At 36.1% G+C, this 20,025-nt stretch overlaps 1 long non-coding RNA gene across 2 annotated transcripts; it reads left to right on the plus strand.

Moving 5' to 3' along the window:
• Positions 1 to 444: 444 nt before the first annotated feature.
• LOC111943839 (uncharacterized) lies at positions 445 to 10,662 on the plus strand. Of its 2 annotated transcripts, none has more exons than XR_015282887.1 (5): positions 445 to 781; positions 2,952 to 3,206; positions 4,401 to 4,497; positions 8,402 to 8,640; positions 8,811 to 10,662. It is a non-coding gene; the product is annotated as an uncharacterized LOC111943839 (long non-coding RNA). The 2 variants fall into 2 exon arrangements; XR_015282888.1 differs by having other exon boundaries at positions 454 to 781; positions 8,333 to 8,640.
• Positions 10,663 to 20,025: the final 9,363 nt, after the last annotated feature.

Consider the following 20,025-nt stretch of genomic DNA (forward strand, 5'->3'; position numbering starts at 1 on the left):
CGCAGGAGTATAGTAGCTCAAGGAGATTTTGCCTGCTTTTTTAATTTTTTTTATTTCAGTTACTTTCTCTGACTTCTGGTTATGAAGGACTCTGACCAAGACAGCTTCTGCTGTACTAGACAGGGCCAAGGTCAGCCTTAAAACCACAGAAACATGAGATGGCCCTTGGCTTCTCCTCAACACTTAATAGGCTATAGCAGAGGGGCTCCTATCATCTCTCCCAGTCAGGCTACTAATCCTACAGCTGCTGCTGTAAAGGGACTAATCACAGGCAGGAAAGGACAAGCAAGGTACTGAGAGCCCATGAAAACCTCATGATTTTCAAGAGGCCAGTGAAGGGTTCATGTGGCTCAGAGCAACTCCACATACAACGCAGACTGGATGGAGAAGAGATGGAGAGTAGCCCTGCTGAGATGATTTGGGGGTGTTGATTAACGAGAGGCTGGGCCCAGCACTCCCAGCCCAGAGCTGTCTCCGTTGTCTCCTGGGTTGCACCCAAAGCAGCGTTGCCAGCAGGCCAGAGAAGGCATTCTGCCCCTCTGCTCTGCTCTGCTGTGGTGAGACCTCACCTGCAGTGCTGCATCCAGCTCGGGGGCCCTCGGTATAAAGAGTGTGTGCCCATTGGAGTCAGTCCAGAGGAGGCCACAAAGGTGATGCAAGGCCTGGAGCACCTCAGGCTAAGAGACCTTGTTCAGCTGACAGAAGAGAAGGTTCCACCTTGTAGCTCCTTCCAGTACCTGAAGAGGACCTTTAAAAAACCTGAAAGGGATTCTTTAAAACGGTCTGTAGTAATAGAACAAGGGGGAATGGCCTTAAATTGAAAGAGACTAGGTTTAGAATAGGCAGACAGGGAGGTGGTGAGGAAATGGAACAACTTGCCCAGAGAAATTGTGTATGCCCCATTGCTGGAAGTGTTCCAGGCCAGGTTGGATGGGACTTTGAGCAACCCAGTCTGGTGGAAGGTGTCCCTGCCCGTGGCATGGGGACTGGAGCTAGAAAATCTTTGAAGTCCCTTTCAACACACAGTATTCTACAGTTCCATTATTCTATGATTCTATGAATCTATGACTTTGTGATTCTATGTCACGTCTGGGATGAGTGGGTCTTCTTTTACTGGATTCAGGGCTTGTCCCAGGGAAAGAAAAGGTATCCTTTTTGGCACAGAAAATTGTGACTCCTTCTTGGACTTGTTCTGTTTGACAGATTTGGCCAAAACTTTGAGTAAGGACTGAGATTTTTGTGATGATTTCAGAAACAAGTTTTGTCTGTATCTTCTGTTAGTTCAGAAACTGACAACAAACCTGTGGCACTCATATTATAGTTGCATCAATACTGCTATGGACAGCTAAACAAGAAAATGGGTACTTAACAGTGGTTATTTGGTAACCCTTTAAATCACAGTGGTGTACATAATGTAACTGTCAATCCTCTAAACTGTTATGGAACTGTAAACTACATGGTAAGCAGTCATATGTGTCTTTTCCATACACATACACATACATCAGATCTGAGCTAGACATTTTAAAGTTTTAAAAGTATTTACTTAGCACCAAAATCTACTTTTTAAAAAAAGTATTTATGATAAATGTATATTAAAAGTATGTCTGAAACTGAAATACTGGTTGTAAATGTACACAACTGCAGCTTCAATGGATGCTTGCAGCACTCTAGTGGCCTCTCTTTGTAAATGCAACACCAAAAGCTGGAAACTTAGCAAAAAAAACCACACCCTAACAACAAAAATTAAAGAGCAACGGAGTTAGACATGAAAGTTCTGAAAATGAGCAATAACATAATGTATGCACCTACTTAAATTTATTCAAACAAACATTTTTTAATTTAACAACATCCTTGCTTTGCAGTAGAAATGTAAAGAAAATAGTTTGGAGTGGAGCACAATATAGTTTATGGTCATTTTAACTTTTGATGTACTAGCTCACTAGTTTAAGAAAACTTAATTACTGGGAGCTCTACATCACTCATTTTTCCTTCATCCCACTGAATGTAGGAGGGAAATAATAGGCACAGTGCATCTGCATGAGTCAATAGATATGTGATGAGAAGAATGTATAATATACAGCTCTGATCAACAAAGTTGCTGCATGTGAACGTGCTACTGCTTATTTGTAAGCAAGATGCCACTGTGCTAATATAAAGTAAAATGTGTATGACAGGGGGGATTTGTCTTAATGACTTCAGAGACCCTCTCCAATTTTAATTTCTAAATCCAGCTATAGATGCAGCATTTGTGTTCAAATTTGTGTATATATTTAAAAACATCTTCGTTTCCTCCCTTTCTTTCCTTTTTCTCTCTCTCTCCCACAAACTTTGGACTATATAAAATACACTGTAATCAAGGCTTGAAAAATGCTAAGAAAAAGGCATGTTAAGAAAAAGGCAAGTTCCCTTTGGCAAATGTCATCAGGTCTGCAAAGGTCAGGTTTTTATTTAAAAACAGTTTTTCTCCTTCCATTTGTGAGCATAATTGTCTAAATGTGAATTAAGTGGAGAGAAAACTGTCTGCCTAAAATCTCAGATGCCTCCCCAGCCTCTGTGGCTACTTGGATATGCCAGCTTTTGCTACTGTTCCTGCAGACCCTCCAGTCAGTCCTGAAAACTGATGGGTCATTTCCTATCCTGGGAGTCCCTGAGTGCTGTGCACACAGGCAGAGAAACATTTCCTCCTGGGAGAAGCACACAAACATTGCTGCCTGCCAGGCAAGCACACCCTAGCAAAGAGCTCGTGTCACTATTGCTGGCAGCAGCCAAGATGAGAGAGAAGAACAGAGAGGGATTTCTTCAATTTTTTAGCAGTTAGAGGAAAGGCTGATGGTCCTCACTTGCCAGAAAAGCATTGTAGGATCACAGGAACTCAGGGAAGTCAGATTTCTTACATTCTTTAATACGTAGATGTTTCAACTGTATTAATTTTTTCACTGTTCTCTTTCCAGAGCATGAGAAAAGCTCAGAGAAGGCTGTTGGTACAAGGTCCTTCCAGCACGTTTTGTTGCTAATATTTCTGCTTCCAATAAACACCTTATTTGAGATCAATAACAAAGAAAAAGGTTTCCACCATTTAAAATTACATATCAGCCATGAAAGAAAGAACAAATGTAACTCTGGAAAACACGAATTCCTTGTTTGATGGCCTGTCATTTTGTTGAAGAAAATGACAGCACCTACCAAGGAAAAATTCCAGTATGAAGGTAAATAGTTTATATTTTATTTACATGTTCTTGCTATTTTGTCTTTGAAAATTCCCTGAAGTATAAACTTTCTCTGTGGTGTCAGGAAGTGCAATACCAGCTGTATCCATACCAATATTTTATCCTTATGTAGGAGGAAGGCATGTTTCAGAAATGCATCTTTGTTTTTTGGGCTGTATCTTATTTAATACATTTTGGTGTTGCTCATTCAGGGGTAATAATCTCTTTGGCTGTAATTTCTACAAAAAGAAAAGAAGTTAGATTTTTCACCTTCTACTGGAATTCAATGCCACACATTAAACCAATGCAAATACCACAGTATTTACCTATATATTTAATCTTGGTCAAAGTACAGTCTTGTTACCAGAGAATTTTTTTTCCCTATATTACAAAGGTTACTTTTATAAGCTGATCCACAGGGTAGATTTAAGTTTCCATTTGTATTCACAAATCTGCCATGTGAGACAAGCCTTGGCTTGCGAAGTGTATTATCAGAGCTAAAGCGTAGGTCATTTCCCTGGGTATTTCTGCAATTTCCATACCTGCTTCCACAGGGCTGCAGAAAGTGCCAATGAGTGCAGTGGTTGACAAGCCAAGCTACTGCCTCCACTTTTCCCACCCTGTCCATACCTGCTCATGCTTGACCACCCCTGGATCATGAAATGGTCAAGGGCACAGAGCAGAGACCCTGCTCTGCAGGGGCAGCTTGGACAGCTTCGCCCAGGGAGCCTCTGATCCTGGTATTTATTCTCAGAATAACACCTGAAACTATAGTGTACTGGATCAGAAGAAAACAGTATGGTTGCATGATGTTTTTTTAGTATTTGAGGCTTTAGTCTACAAATAGATCTGATTTTAAGAGAGAAGTATTCTGCTAAAATTTCACTCCCTAACCAACAGAACTATCAGACCACAAAAAACCCGCAATACCATTCCACAGCAGGGCTTAGACAAAGTTTCCTATGATACTACAAAACCTAAAGACTACAGATGGCTGACCAAGCTTACTTCTATAAAAAAAAACCTTGTATATATGAAATAAAATTTGACTTGTGGTCCAGTGCTGAAGAATGTGTTGTTGTTGGTTTCATGTTTAATTTATATCATTTAAGTAAGCAAAGTACATACCATTTTAGTTGCTGCAATGCCCAGTTCAGATACGAAGTTGAGTGCAATGAATCATTTTCTTTACAGCCTGTTTTCAATGAAGAGATGGAGACTGACATTTGCTGCAGAGTTGACTGAGAAGTTCTGTAGGCAGCTTCAGAAATTTAGCTACTGTGTTGGCAAGGTCAGTGGTTAGTGCTGATGCCGGTCAATGGTCCTCAAAGTTCCTAATTCCTAGGTGATTGAAATGTTAACTAGCTCTTGTCAAAAGGGAAAAGAAAAAAAAAAAAAGGCCTGGAACATGATCTACTGCATCTGTCAACATAACATCTTGGTCACTTTGAGTTTGGCACCTACATGGAAGTGTTTATTGTTTCATCAAAGATTTCATCAATCATTTTAATGGGGGCATTCAAACAGAAATTAAGTTTTTGAAACACCTGCTTAAATGTTCTCTTAGTTGCTAATGTTGACATGGACGTTCCTATATTAAGTATTGGTCTTGGTCATAAAAGTGAAATAGATAGGTAATGGGATATTTTCACATAAGAAAGGGTTTGATTTCATTAATAAATAAAATACAACGATTATTTTACTGAAATGTTAATTAACAACGACTTAAAAATGGATGATAATCAAGCATCAAGAGGGGTTTCTCAGTATACTGGCTTTGTTATAGTGGGAATGAATATAATTAAACATGAAGCTGGAAAGCACGTATGTCCTATACAATCCTAAGCTCCCACTACTGAAAGGAAATAAACACTTTGAGCATTACAATAATTTCATAGTAAAATTATCATTTTACTGTGCTATTTTACAGGACAAAATATTTGAACAAGATTTTATAATTAGCAGCAATTTTATTTATTTAATTGGATTATTTATCTCTAGATATTTTATTGCCTTTTTCCTTTGAATGCAACATATGTAATTAGACAGCAAGTATGCCTCCTGATTGTTGGAAATTATTCATTTATATCCAGTTGTGGATAAGGGGGAGATGATACATCTTATCAAATGTCAGCATTTACAGTGAGATCCTCAATATCTGAGCCAGTCATCTTTAGCATGCATAAACCTAGTAGACAAATTATTACTTTTTTGAGCATAATTCATCTCATACTAAAGTAGTCAATTGAAAACAAATCAAGGTGCCTGTCACCCTTAAAGTGCTCACTTCACTGCTGTATTAAGTCAAGTGTGAATGCCTCACACACACACACACACACACACACACAAACACACACACATTTATAAAGCTTGATGAATAAATCTATCCACTGTGTAAATGGTATTCTGAGTAATGTGGATGCAATGTTAACCAATAGAGTATGGTGTAGTAAATAAAATATCAAGTGCACAGCAGCAGAATTAGTTCAGAAATAACAGTATAAGTTAGATAACATGGAAATTAAAAATAAGAAAAAAATCTTATTTGTATTTATGTAAGAATTCCAAAATTTGTTAATTACCTTATTTTAGTAATATAAAAGGCTGTAGCTAAATGTCTGCTAGGATTTGGTTTTCATGTAATATTTATTGGAAAGAGTACTAATCAACTCAACTGTTAATATTGTACAAATATACAGTATTTTCTGTGATAAGGTTCAAACCCTATATTGAATTATATAAAGAAGGATGAACTGAGCTTAAAAATGTATTTGATTAGTCTTTCTTTAGCTGCTTATGGTACCTTGAGAGTTCATAGTCCCAAAGATGATAGATTAATAACAGGTTGTTTAAAATAATGTACCTTATCCATATAATTAAGAAATTACCAAGAGAGTGATGTTTAAATCTTCCTTGTTGAAGGGTATGTTTTACATGGTAATCTAAAAAAATGCATTTTCTTCAGCAGAGCTTTCTTCACGCCAGTCAGGTCAGACATAATCTACACCATAGTCTGTCTCACCACACTCAAGTTAGGAGAGTGGGCACGAAGAGAGACAAAACAGGGTCTTTGAGGAACAATCTTGACACTTTTGTCTCCTTGTCATAAACATGATACTCATTGTCTTGATTTATTTGTTTTTCTGCTAAATATCGCTAACTCATTTTGAATAGATAATATACTTTCTTTTCTATATTAATAAAATATTGAAATATCTCCAAAGAACTTTCTTGTCAGGGTGAAGAGGGTGTTTATTAAGGATGCAATATTCCTTACAGAAAGAGTAGAATATGCGCTCTTTGTCCCTCTTTTACAGAGGACATAGACATGTTTTCTAAAAAAAAATCATCTTGCTTTTCTGAGCTGATACTTTCAAGACTAAATGTATCATACTGGAATGATCTCTACTGAAAGCATACAGGCTTTCAACTCCAAGATATATTACTAAGGTGTGTATCCTACATATGTGAAGATGAAAGATTAGTTCTTCACAAACACTGTGGCAACATATACAGAGTTGTGATATAAGGATGAAAGCCAAGGTTTTTTAAAGTTACAGCTTTACTGCAGACAGTTTTGTAAAGTTTGTGGCACTGCAAATACCCACACTGTGTACTAGTAATTCCTCAGGTAATCTCTGCATAATAGAGGGAGCTGACTGATTTAAGATACTGAGCATTATCCCATTCAAAATTACATGAAATAATAATAAAAATAATAAAAATAATAATTTTGCAGGTTGTGAATACAAGTTAAATACAGGTCTAGACAGGCTTAGCTAAATTTAGAATCCATACTGTCACAGAGACATCTGTTTCAGGTTTCAGCTGCAATTAACAAGTTTTATTTCACTGCTAAAGTCTTCTCGGTAGCCCATCAGTATGGAGCAGATTTCTTTAGCAATTTTGGAATGAAAAAACCCCAAAACATTTGACATCTGCAAACCTCAGAAGCTAGGTGGTCGAAATTCTCCCTGGGAAGGTGGCATTTTGACAGGTGGCATTTTGACAGTTTTGTACAGGAAGATTTTTCATTTAAATTTAAGGATATACAAATCTCTTCAGGAATAAAAATACCATTAATTTCTCTTCCTTGAGAACTTGAAGAGTTAAACATATGTAGTGTTGTAGTTTCACATTACACAAAATGTCAGAGACTTCAGAACACACAGGTTTAATAATAAGTGAAATACCTTCTCTTAGCCATTGTTTTTTGAGACTGTTAACTTTTCTTGGAACTTGGGGGCTGTAAATGTGAGCTTTCAGAAAAAGAATTTTATTCGAAGAGAATTTATTGAAAATTTTTTATTGAAAAAGGAACTTTATTGAAGCAAAATATTATTAAAATCTCTCACTGCTCTGATCAAAAGTAAAAAGGAAAAAAAAAGAAGCCCCAAACTCAGCAGCTTTCTATTCCTCAGTACAAAGCTGAAAGAGAATCTATTTCTAAATGGGGTGTGATATTTTTTTTAGTTCAAAATCTTTATCTGCAAGATACTTTTAAACCTATAGGTTACGGTAATCTGATCCAAAGAAATAATGGATATCTTGTATAGAATGTAACAAGTTGCAAGAAGAGACTGAAAGAAAATCCTCCTATGACATTGAATAGTGCTGTAATCAGATAATCAATGTAGAACATACTGCACTGACCATACTAGGGGATTTGAAACTCCATCACTGCTTTCAAGGACTTTATTTTAAATCTTGAGGCATTCATCTCTTTTATATTCACCAACATTTAACCTTTACCTCCCAAAACTCCTTCAAGAAAGATACTTTCTCATCAATTATATGAATGCCAAAAACTTGTTATCCAGTTGAGGTAATTTTGTTGAAAATGCATCCACAAGATCTAATCTTAATATTGCCAGGAAATTTTCCCTCAGTTGCCCACAACTAGACAAACTACCTTTCCACTAAACATCAAATTTATTTTTCCTATTTTTAAACTACGTTTTTATAACATGGAAATTTTGAATTAATGATCAGTGAATTTTTTTAATTTTATAGTTATATGCACCTGTAGAACCAAATCTTACATGGTTCTCATATTTTAATTTCCTACTAAATATTTTATTTTTTTTTTTTTTTTTTTCACTTTGTACTGGGAACATCATCAAAAGACTTTTCTATTATACTTGAATTATAGTATACTACTGTAGTGTTTTTTTGTGGCTGGGTTTGGTTATCAGGAAGGCCACCAGGATGTCTTCTGTTTGAAGCTGCCAGAAGCTTCCTGCATGTCCAACAGATCCAGAGCTGGCTCCAGGACTGATCCCCACACTGGCCATGGACAAGCCCAGCAGTGACAATGGGAGAACCTCTGGGATAACATGGTTAAACAAGAGAAAAGGTTACAGCACAGAAGCAATTGCAGCCAGTGAAGAGAGGGGTGAGAATATGTGGGAGGAACAACTCTGCAGGCAGCAAGGTGAGTGAAGAAGCAGGGGGGGAAGGAGCTCCAGGTGCCAAAGCAGGGATTCACTTGCAGCCCACGGGGAGGGCATGGTGAGGCAGCTGTGCCCTTGCGGTCCATGGAGGTGTGTGGTGTGGCAGGTGGGTGACCAACAGTGGCCTCGTGTGAAACCTGCCCTGGAACAGGCTCCTGGCAGGACCTGTGGCCCCAAGGAGAGAGGAGCCCACGCTGGAGCAGGTTTGCTGGCAGGATTTGTGACCCCATAGGGACTCACACTGGAGCAGGTCGTTCCTGAAGGACTGCACACCATGGAAGGGACCACACTGGAGCAGTTAACGAAGAACTGCAACTTGTGGGAAGGCCACACTCTGGAGAAGTTCATGGAGGATTGCCTCCCATGGGAGGGACCCCACTCTGGAGCAGGGGACAAGTGTGAGGAGTCCTTCACCTGAGGAGGAAGGAGAGAGAGGCAACAGGTGTGGAAATGACCACAGCTCATCCTCCTGTGCTGCACTGGAAGGTGGTAGTGAGTTATGGACTGCACTTGAGTCTGCAAACAAGGGACTGACAGGGGGAAAGTGTTTTTAAGATTTGGTTTTATTTTTCATTATTGTTCTCCCATTGATTGTTCATAAACTAAAATAATTTCTGCAAGTCAAGCCCGTTTTGCCCATGACAGCACACTGTGAGTGATCCCTCCCTGCTCTGATGTCAACCCATGAGCCTTGTGTTACATTTTCTCGTTCCTGTCCAGCTGAGGACGATAGAGCAGCTTTGGTGGGCACCTGGCAGCCAGTGTCAACCCACTTGACAAAAGTGAAAAACAACTAGTTTTTTCTCCCAAGATGTCACAAATTATCTACTTTGAAAATAAAATATATTTTCTTTACTGTTGTTCAATTGTTCATTGTTCACTGTCATAAAGCCTATCATACAAAAAATGGATGGCTTTAGAGTATATGATATAAAAGCCACTATGAAAAATAAATAGCACTGAATTGCATTAATGCATGTGGAGACTCTCACTGCATTGCTACATAGAGAAAAGTAGTCTGAATCAGAGACATAAACAACAAAATAAATTTTCTAGGCATATTAAATTTGAAATTTAATTTAAAAGATTTAATAAAGATCTTTATTTCTTCTTCTAGAGCCTATACTGCTCAGATTTTTATTTGAAAGAGGCTGTTAAAAATTTAAATATCTGCCCAATTAGAATTTCAGAAGCACCTGGCTATTGAATTCCTAATTAGTTTCCATGAGATTTTGTAAATCCTAACACAGTTTCGTCTGCATCTTGAAGTGTCTGAATATGTTTAGAAACCTTGACTAAACTTCTGCTTGCATTTATCACAGAATAGAAAAGATAAAAGCATTGAGTCTAAGTTTCTAATTAAGGTGTCAGAATGAGATATAACCAAGATATCATAACTCTAGTAGCAAAGAATTCTCCTCTACCTAAACACTGTTGTACCAAGTGTGTTTTTTTCCATTGGAGTCACAAATGCTGGCTCTTTGTGTGAATATGTGAGGTCAAGTTAAAGTACCTGCTGCCATCTTTTTGCTGGTAAAATGCAGTTTTCTGAGTGACTTGTGGAGTGCCAAAGTTTTTATGTGATTCTGAACAGTCTGTGATTGCTTGCCTCTCTGTAAACAAAAATTTGAGGTCATAACAAAAGACTCCTTTGGTGCAATTACAGAAAAAAAGATGTTACCTGATACCAGCTAATGGATCTGTAGAAATGATGACATACCCACAGAGTGGGGGTGCAATATATAAAAGAAATGCTATATATTATCAATATTGCCTTTTTGCTACTGCTATATCAATTTTCTGAGCAGTCAACAGCTAGCTTTATGGCATGTTAGAGGGATGATAAAATGACTAAATGGTATAAATGTGAATTAAGAGGAAGAATAATTAATTATTTGAAGTTCGCTTTATAAAAATTAAATATATTATCCCTTCTTAAAGTAATTAACATTTTATGTAAATTTGCTGAATATTTTAATATAGATCTCTGCCTTTCTAAGTGTGAATTGTTTGTCCAGTCTCAGTGCCAATCTGGAAGAGATTATATTTGCTTTCTAGAAAAAATTCAGGATATATTAGCCAGAATTCTCTTCAATATTAGTATTATGAGAATGATAAATTATGTCAATAATATTAGAACTACTCATTCTACAGTGTTTTGCAAGTATTTTTGTATATCCTGGCAAATCTAAATGTCCATGGCCTTACTGGACTTCACATCTCTCTCCTTTGTTTAATGACATATGTACCTACCAGGATTTTGTGAGAGAGATGGGACTGCTTAAAGATGTTTCAAAGCGTGATTTATTATTTTTCTTCTACAGTCTCAGGAAGGAGAAAGTACATCTTCATCTTATTCACCAGATATTCTTGATCAGTGGTCACAAGATTACAGGTCACAAGGTCTTTTAAAGGTTATTTAGCCAATAAACTAATGCCACAAAAGAATGTTTCTACTTTCACACCAATAACAAATTATTTTGTTTTATACATCTCCATTGCAGTGCGGACTTCTTTAACCAGTCATATAGTGACACACAGAACTACTTGCTATACCTTAAACTTCTTATTGCCTTCATAATTACTTCTATATCTTAACTTTAAAACCTTAAAACTTCTTACAACTTAATGTCTCTCTATTTAAACTCACATTCTTACTTATGATTCTAAGTCTGGAAGCTTTCTCCAAGGTCTCAAGTCAAACCCTGTGTCCATGTCTATATCTAAACATGCATTTGCAAGATTTTGAGAGCTTTGTGTGTTTGGAATTCCCATATGTACTGATGGCTTAGCTTAAATTTTGCGCATCTTTGTGCACTGGCAGCACGTTTCTTCAGGATGAAGTCCCACCACATATTCTCTCCTTACAAAAAATTTCAATAACCACAACATTAATCACAGAATTTAGATTGTAAACTGCAACTTTATCATACCTGTCAGATCTGCAGTCATTCACTTCATTTGAAGATCACTGAATAATTATTATGGTGATAGTTAGGTTTATTTTAAGAAAAGAGTGGAAAAATCACCTAAGAGTTTAAATGGAAGTACATCCTGCCTGCTACCAATCTGTTTCTCTCCTCTTGAGCATGTCTAGAGGTCTGATGTGTTCTTTGTCACCAAAGTCTTTAGAAGTGATATCTCTGGAAGATGTGGGGCAGCTCTGCCTGATGCTGGAATCATTTGGTGTGACCTGTGAGCTGGGTAGTACCAGATCAGTACCAGGCCAGCTCCACGCAGTTCTTCCTGCTGGCTGTATTACCCACAAATATCCAAGAATACCAAAACCATATAATTGACTGCAGCTGCTAAGCAATTTATGGGATTTCACTGTGTTTGTCAATTCCATTCTAGATAGCTGGTCTGAAGATAACATCTACACAAATGTCTGGTCTGTTTTGAATCATAAGATTGAAAAGATCCCATGCCAGCAAGTTCCATCTGTCAAATTTATGTTTATTGGACCATGAAATTTGTCTAACATCTTGAGCTTTTATCAGAGTCTATCTTCTTATGTTGGAATCAATCAGATTATTACTGACAAGACAAGCTGCTTCAACTAAAAAGGGTTTAAGTAGCCTGTTTAAATTAAAAAAAGACCACTTATGAAGTAAATATCACTACTTGCACAACTACTACATACAATATATGAAATATATAAACATTCTTATCTTCTTTATGTGTTCTTGCAAATTCCTTTTGCTGAAGGTTATTTGTGTGTAGAGTACACCTGTGGCTGGCTGGATCAGGATCTAATATCAAACAGTTAATAGAGGGAGAAATCCATGGTTTTCTTTACTTTGCTATATTGAAGCATAAACTGGAATAATTTTACAAAATTCCTACAAAAATACAGAGTATTACTTTTGGTATACAAATACCTTTCCCTTGTGACATCAGAGAGATATGATTGGAAAATGTTATTACATTTTATTTATCATTAAGAATCAAAGACAAAACAATAGCTTTAAGTTTCTTTATATATTTTTTCCAAGATTGTAACCCATATGAAATAAAACAATATATTTCATTATTTGAAACTCCATTCAAAAAATAAAAAAGGGGGAATGAGACACTATAAGCTGATATCGTTCTAAAGGAATTCTAAATTTTAAGTGAAGGCAAAATTTTCAAATTCAGAATCTTATTTAGATGTCCTCTGGAGCTCTTTCTCATTCATCTTATATTAACTGAGAAGAAGAGACCACAATAGGATCCTTCTGAATATGTAAATTATCCTGTATTAATAAGCTGCAGCAGCTATATATTCTAGATTTAACTGTTAGAACTCAGCTCAGGCAATAAGACCAAATCAGATCTTAGCAATTTACATTTTTATAGTTCTTGCTAAAGCAATTCAGAATTGACTTTTACTGCCAAGAGAGGGCATAAAATAGTGTATAAAAATGTACTTAGTACACTTTGTGTAGACCTTGCTTTTAAACACAAGTCTTTCTTAAAAATAATTTTAGAAACATAGAATATAAAATAGCCAAAATGGAAAAACACACAAACAAATAAAAAAAAAAGCCCTCTGCCCAACTGAGGATGAAGATCAGAAAAAGTTGCAATATCGCTGAGGTGAAATCCACAGATGAATAAAAGGGGAAAAATCAGCAACTGATAACTGACAGAGAAGGAAAACCTCAATGGACAAAGGAACAAAATCTGCAGAAATGTTCTTATTTAAGACGAGTGCAGGGTAATTGTTTTCAAGCAATAACAGCATTTCACCTCTTAGTGTCAGATTTTCTAGCACAGAGTGGAAGAATGAATAATATTTATATTCCTAATAGGTGACATTTTTTTACATATTCTTACATGGCAAAGGCTTTTAAAGCTCTCTCTTGGAAACCAAGGTCAGAGTATATGTATTAGTTACACAGGTTTTGTTATTTTGACAGTTGCATTTCCATCTAGTGCAATAATGATTTCTGAGACATAAACTTTAGATTAATATTGCAAATTGTGTTGATATGTTCAAGGCCAGGCAGGGTGGAGGTTTGAGAAACATGGTCTGGTGGAAGGTATCCCTATCCATAGGGAGATTGGAATTAGATGATCCTTAAGGTCCCTTCCAATCCAAACTATTCAACAATTCTATGATTAAATAAGTTCACAGTGTTCCATGTTGATTTGGCAGACATAGAGTACAGGACAGCCCAACAGCTGCTGGCTTCCATACATACCCAACAAGGATCTGTAAGTAGTTTATAACAGACATAAAATTTACAGACCAAAGTCTAGCCTTTCCCATCTAATGTGCTTATCCTATATGAGGATCCTATATCTATCCTATGTGAGAGTAGACTATAAATGGCATTTTTTAATTTTAGTCTCTTGAAAAATAGTATTAGGTCTATGTAAGACTATAATCGGTCAACTCCAGGGTATTTTTGGGATAGGACACGTTTCCAAAAAGTGAAAGCTGATGTGATTTAGTGGCATGTAAAAAAAGATTTTTAAGTTTTAAAAAAAAAAAAAGCTGGCTAGGTGATGTAAGTAATGATAATATTCTCAAATTGTCTTCTTTGGAAAACAACTCATCCACTTCCTACAGAAGAAAAAATGGAAAAGAAAGCTATCACCAAAACTAATTTATATCATAGCTTAAAGATTATAAATCAAATTTTATCCTCACATAGGAGCATGGAAGTCTCACTGAAGCCCTGCAGATTATAAAGACAGAATTGTAAGAAGAGAGACATAAAAACACTTGCTCATCATGAACAGTGATATTGATTTTTGTGCTAGGGAAGGAAGGGGTTTCTTCCCCTGTCCTTACAGACATCTAGAAAATCCAGGGTCATACACCCCAGTGATGAAGGTTCTTCAGCCCAGACACTTAACACATCCTTCCAATTGGTAGAAAAATTGCAAATTCTAATGCTTATTTAGCTTGTGTTTTTTAAACAGAAACCCATCATGCCAGGTGTCTCTGTGTGTGTAAGTGCATGCATGGAGCACAGCAGAGGCTTAAACTACTGTATCTTACCAGGCAGGAACAGAATATGTTATTTATTCTTAAGACAATATTAACAAGATGAGTATATTTGTTTTTTTATATATGTGAAAATATGAAATAAACAGCCATAAGCTTACAAAGGCCTTGTTTCTATCTCCTGTGTGGCCTTCATTCTGCTGAGATTCTCTTGACACATCTCTAGCCCTGCAAGCAAGAGAACAGTCAGCAATATTCACACTGAGGGCTACTGTGAAAGAGCGCAAGAGTTCTGTAACTTGTTTACTGAAATTTATTTTTTTTCACAGGAGATCTATTTTCAACTTCTATTTTTCAATATCTATTTCAACTTCACCGCAGAAAGGCGAGTTCAAGGACGTGGTTACGGTGATGCCAGTCAAATCACAAGGGAAATCTCAAAGCAGCTGTGATCTTAGCGTTTTGCGACATTCTCCTAACTTTCACAATTTTGTCCTCTGGCTCAGCTGTCACACACACATCTGTGTGCTTGTGTGACAAATAGACTTTAGCCTGTAGATGTTATGTCTGCTATAAATCCTGGACAGGGTGCTCTCTGCAGCAGTACCTATTGCATCAAGGTGCTGCAGTGTCAGGCTTGGTGCTAGCAACAACTATGTCCGTGCTTAATAACACTCAGAGAAGCTGTATGGAGGAATAGAGATAAAATCATAGACTGAACAATCCCAGTCTTGCCCAAGTGTTTTCATAAACCAAGCTTCCTAAATCTCCAATCATTTTCACTGTTCTTTTCTGGATTTTTTGTGATATACCCACATCTCTTTTTAAATTTCGTGTGTCAAATCAGACAGGTGTTTCTGGCTGAGATCAAAGAAAAGGCTTGTGATGTAAATTTTTAAAAAAATTAATTCTTTTAAGAACCCCCCAAATCCACGGCCTATCACTGCTAAATATGCAGGATCAGCACCCTGGTGCTGTATTTGCAGCTCACATGTGATAGAGGTGCTAAGGATTAAGTTTTATATACTTAGAGATGAGTAAAAATAACATAAAAGAACTAAGTGTTAATATTAGTTTATTTTACTATGAATAATTTAATAAATTAAATAAAATGCTAGTGTTGTTAATGAGATGTCAGTTTGCTAAAATTTTGTTTTAGAATTGTTTTGAATTTGTCAGACTCTTGAACAATACAGTCAAAGCCATCTCAAACTCCTTGATACTTTTATATATATGTTGATTTGCAATGTAGCTAAGGCCTTATCAACACAAACAGCACAAAGAGTTTGTTTCACACATCTTATGGATAACATATAAATGCAATGAGGATTGCTTCTTTTGCAGTGTGAACTGCTTAAGAACTTGTTGGGACCCTTCATGAATGTGCATAATTAACTATTTCAGTTTAGATGTGCTATCCTGAATTACTTTCCTGAATTTCAATCAGTTCTTGCAAGATAATTTCAGATAATTAATTGCAAGATTAATTAATTAACATGATAATTCTGCAACAAGTAGACCGATCCCTCTAGAATATTTGAGTCTATAATTTTTTATAAATATTATTTTAATACATATTGTAGAAGAAATCCCTAACAAAGGTCAAACTACTTAATTTAGGCTAATTTGCATGGGGAAGTGTACAAGACAAGAAAAAGTCTCAGAAGATTGTGTACACAGCTTTCTTGCAAGTTTAAACCAACTGTAGGTAAAAGTTAATGTTTTTATAGATTTAACACCCTAGCAGCAGAATACTCTGCTTTTACATGCTTTTAGAATACTACTTCCAAGGTAGCTATAGGTATTTCTGATTCCCAAATACTCAAAAAGTATGTCTGAATGTATTTTCAGGGAAGCAATTACTCTATTGTCCATGGTTATTCTTCTGGATATTTTGAGTGACGTGCTGTGAATACACTTCAGCTTAGTGCTGCAGGTATAGCCCTCTTGTACCAGCCACCTCTGGATTTTCTGTTATACCACAGCCTTACCAATTAATGAATGTTCCTACCATTAAAATAGTCAAATAATATATTCCATTTTCTCATTCATTGTTGTGCATGTGCAAAATTTTCCTGTTATTATGGGACAAAGTACTGTGGTGGAAATATGAAAGCAGGAACAAAGAGCACTGCTAGATATATTCATATAGCACCACCTGCTAAAAAGTGCCACAGCCCTAGGAGATCAGAACAAAGCAGATATTTACCCTTAATTCTTTCAGGCATTTGCATTGTGCCACCCTACTTTATAAAATTTTGCATATTCACTATTTTTCCTGCTATAACTTAGGAAATGCACCAGTTCACACCAGTGTGCAAGCATACAGCTTTGATTAGGAGGTTTTAAATTTTGCAGCACTTTGGCTGAGCTTCTAATTGTTTATATGTGGTTGTTTATTTTAGTGGTGTGACACTTAAAGGAGTTTACAGCATTATGTTTAAGATTTGGCACAAGTGTTGCAAAACTTCTGCTGAAACAGTGAGCCTAGTGATGGCATAAAGGACTTGGCTTGTCAAAGCAACATGACTTTCCTGCATTTTGCTAGAAACCTAACACTTAAGAATTGAAAAATTGGTGTTTAAAGAGCTAAGAACACTCACACTTACTTAGGGTAGATGTTGTATGCTGTGCATCATTTGTCATGGTCAGACTCTCATAGGTAATACATGAGTGATGTTCTACAAATACGTTTTGCCTTTCAATGTTATTTTGTGAAAGAAAAAAAACCCAAATCTGTCTTACTGCTTGCTCCTTGTTCCTTTAAAGGACAGTATCATGGGTTTAGTGCTCCTGTGCCAATTTAAAAAGTATTTTTTCACTTAGCAATTGAAATGTAAAGTAATGATCCTATTATTTAATGAGGATACTCAGGCGCAGAAAAAGGTGGAGCATGTGCTGCATTCACCTACCAGCCCCAATGTCATTATTGCTATTAAATACTCGTACTGTTTTTCAGAATAACCACCTCAATGAGACCAGAGCTCCAAAATACAATATCTTGTCAGAGATAGCTGTGACTTTCACATCTGTCAGTTAACAGAGCTGTTTTAATAAAACACAATGTCTCAAAAGAAGTGTGTGGCTTACTTTTAAGTCCCTTAGTGACAACAGAACTAATGGAAACTATCCAAATATGTCTGAAATCTCAGTATCAATTTAGTGTGAAGTATGGCAAAAATTTCTGTTATCTGTTGCCTGAAAAGGAGCAATGCTTGCACAAATTATATGAAGCAAAAATGATAAACTACTTGGAAGGTTAATTTACTCTTCTCTTCCTGTACTGCAAAAGGAAGACAAAATTCAGGGCTATCATCTATGAAAAAAAATGTGGATGTTCCAACACTCTACTTTTCTGTTTCTAATGCAAGAATATCATGTGAATTCTGTACTCATTTACATATCAGAATGATGTCTGGATAGAAACCCATGGCTTTTAAACAAAACACACATTTAAAGACTTATTTTGTAAATCTGATAATTTTAATTGAAGGGTTTATTTTTAAAAATCTTAGAAGACGTGCACAATATCCATTGTGACCAGAAATGTAATTATCTCATACATATCAATTCAACTGTAGCTGACAAATGTAACATCATGAAATATATTTATTAAATATGCACTTCAAAATTTGAAAACCAAACCCAAAATATTGCATAGTGATAGCATATGTCAAGCTTGTTGCAAAATCTTTCTTTTTGGTGAAATTTAAAAATGTGATTTATATCCCTTAGCAATAAATGGATAATATACCGAGATGTAAGGTTGTTTGGATTCCCTGTATTTTCTTTTGACTGTTTGTAGAAGTTACCTGAATCAATAAATAATAATAATAGGAAGCATGTAGCTCATGTTAATTCCACATCAAACAGGAAGAAAGCAAATTGAAACTCTGTAATTCTCTTTTATTCTTTTATTTTTCTTTTTTTTTTTCTTTTTTTTTTTCCAAGGAACATCTGTGTTTATTCAACGTGTGATTGAAGTTTCTTGGGCTGCCTCTTAGGGGTCCATGAAACATGACTAAGAATGGAAAGTTCAGTGTGAGAAGTACGCACAGAGAATAAATTGTTCATTCCTTAATCAAAGAAGTAAGAAACTTGCTGTGCTAGGCAAGTGGGAAGAGAGAGGATCATGAGGTCACAAACCTCCAGGCAGGTTGCAGTCACAGTCACTCTGTTTGCAGGGGAGAACAAAGACTTCACATAATGACGACAGAAAGACAGTCATCACAAAAAATCATAGAAAAACAGATCAGCAGGAACCACAAATATTCAGAACATCTGTGCCCTGTATCATCCTTCCATCCTACAGTTGTTCAGGAGAAGAGAATTGCAATATTTGCCAGTTTTGATGAATCAGTCACTGGCACTGATTTCAGGTCAGAAGGCAAAGTTCACATGCATGCATCAAAATTTAAAGTTATATAAAACGTGCAAGATAGACTTGAAAAACTAATTTTATGCAATAAAGTAGATTTTATTTTTATACATTATTAGCACCAGTAGCTGGATTAAACTTCAGGGTATGTATTAGTTTTATCATGGCGACAGCTAATCAGACTTTTTTTGTGTGCCACCATGAAGCTACTCAAATTTTTAAATTTCACTGAGCTACTGATTTTCTCTGATGCTTAAAACAAGCCAGTATTGACATTAACAACATGAAAAGATCCATAAGAGTTAAGTTGAGGAGTTACTAAGTGCATTCTGATTAATCAGGTAAGAAAACATTTTTTGTCAAAAGCCATAGTTCTTCATCTGAATTAAAGGGTATTTTAATGAAGGATTATTATTTTAATGAAAGATTAATGAGGGACAAACACTGTCCTTCAAAGAAAGAAACAGCAGCAGAAATTGGTATTTCGCATTTAATCAATTGCAAGCATGCAACTGCTTTTGTTGCACTCTTAAGGTCATTTCAATACAAGTCAGAGACCATGTTTGCAAGCTTCATTTAGATGATACAAGGCATGCAAAAGCAGCTGATTTTAAATTTAGTATCGCTGCCCTTAAAGAGAAGCAGGTTGAGATATGGATATGTAAAAGAAAATAATTTTGCAAGGTCTGCATTTTTCTTCCTTGCTCTAGTAATGCCCTGGTTCCCATACAATTATCTATAGCTAAGGTAACAGCTTTTCTCAGCTCCCTGTTTCAGAAGGCTGCACCTTGGAATACTGTCTTAAACAGAAACAATTTTTGAGAAGTATGGTTAAAATTGTTTTTCATAAATATATGCTTTATGATACATTTGCTAGATATTCTAAATAACTGCAAGTAAAATTTATGATTGATTTGTTATTTCTGTTGGATTATGATTACACCAGTAACTGCATGTCAGAGAATTTCTGTTTGCTGCCTGAATCAGTTGTTTGAGCTGCATTAGCTGAAAGAAGCTGGAGTGCAAAAAATCCGATGCTTTTGACTT

This window comes from Cyanistes caeruleus, chromosome 2 (assembly GCF_971803275.1).
Source record: "Cyanistes caeruleus chromosome 2, bCyaCae1.hap1.1, whole genome shotgun sequence".
NCBI classification, from domain to species: Eukaryota; Metazoa; Chordata; class Aves; order Passeriformes; family Paridae; genus Cyanistes; species Cyanistes caeruleus.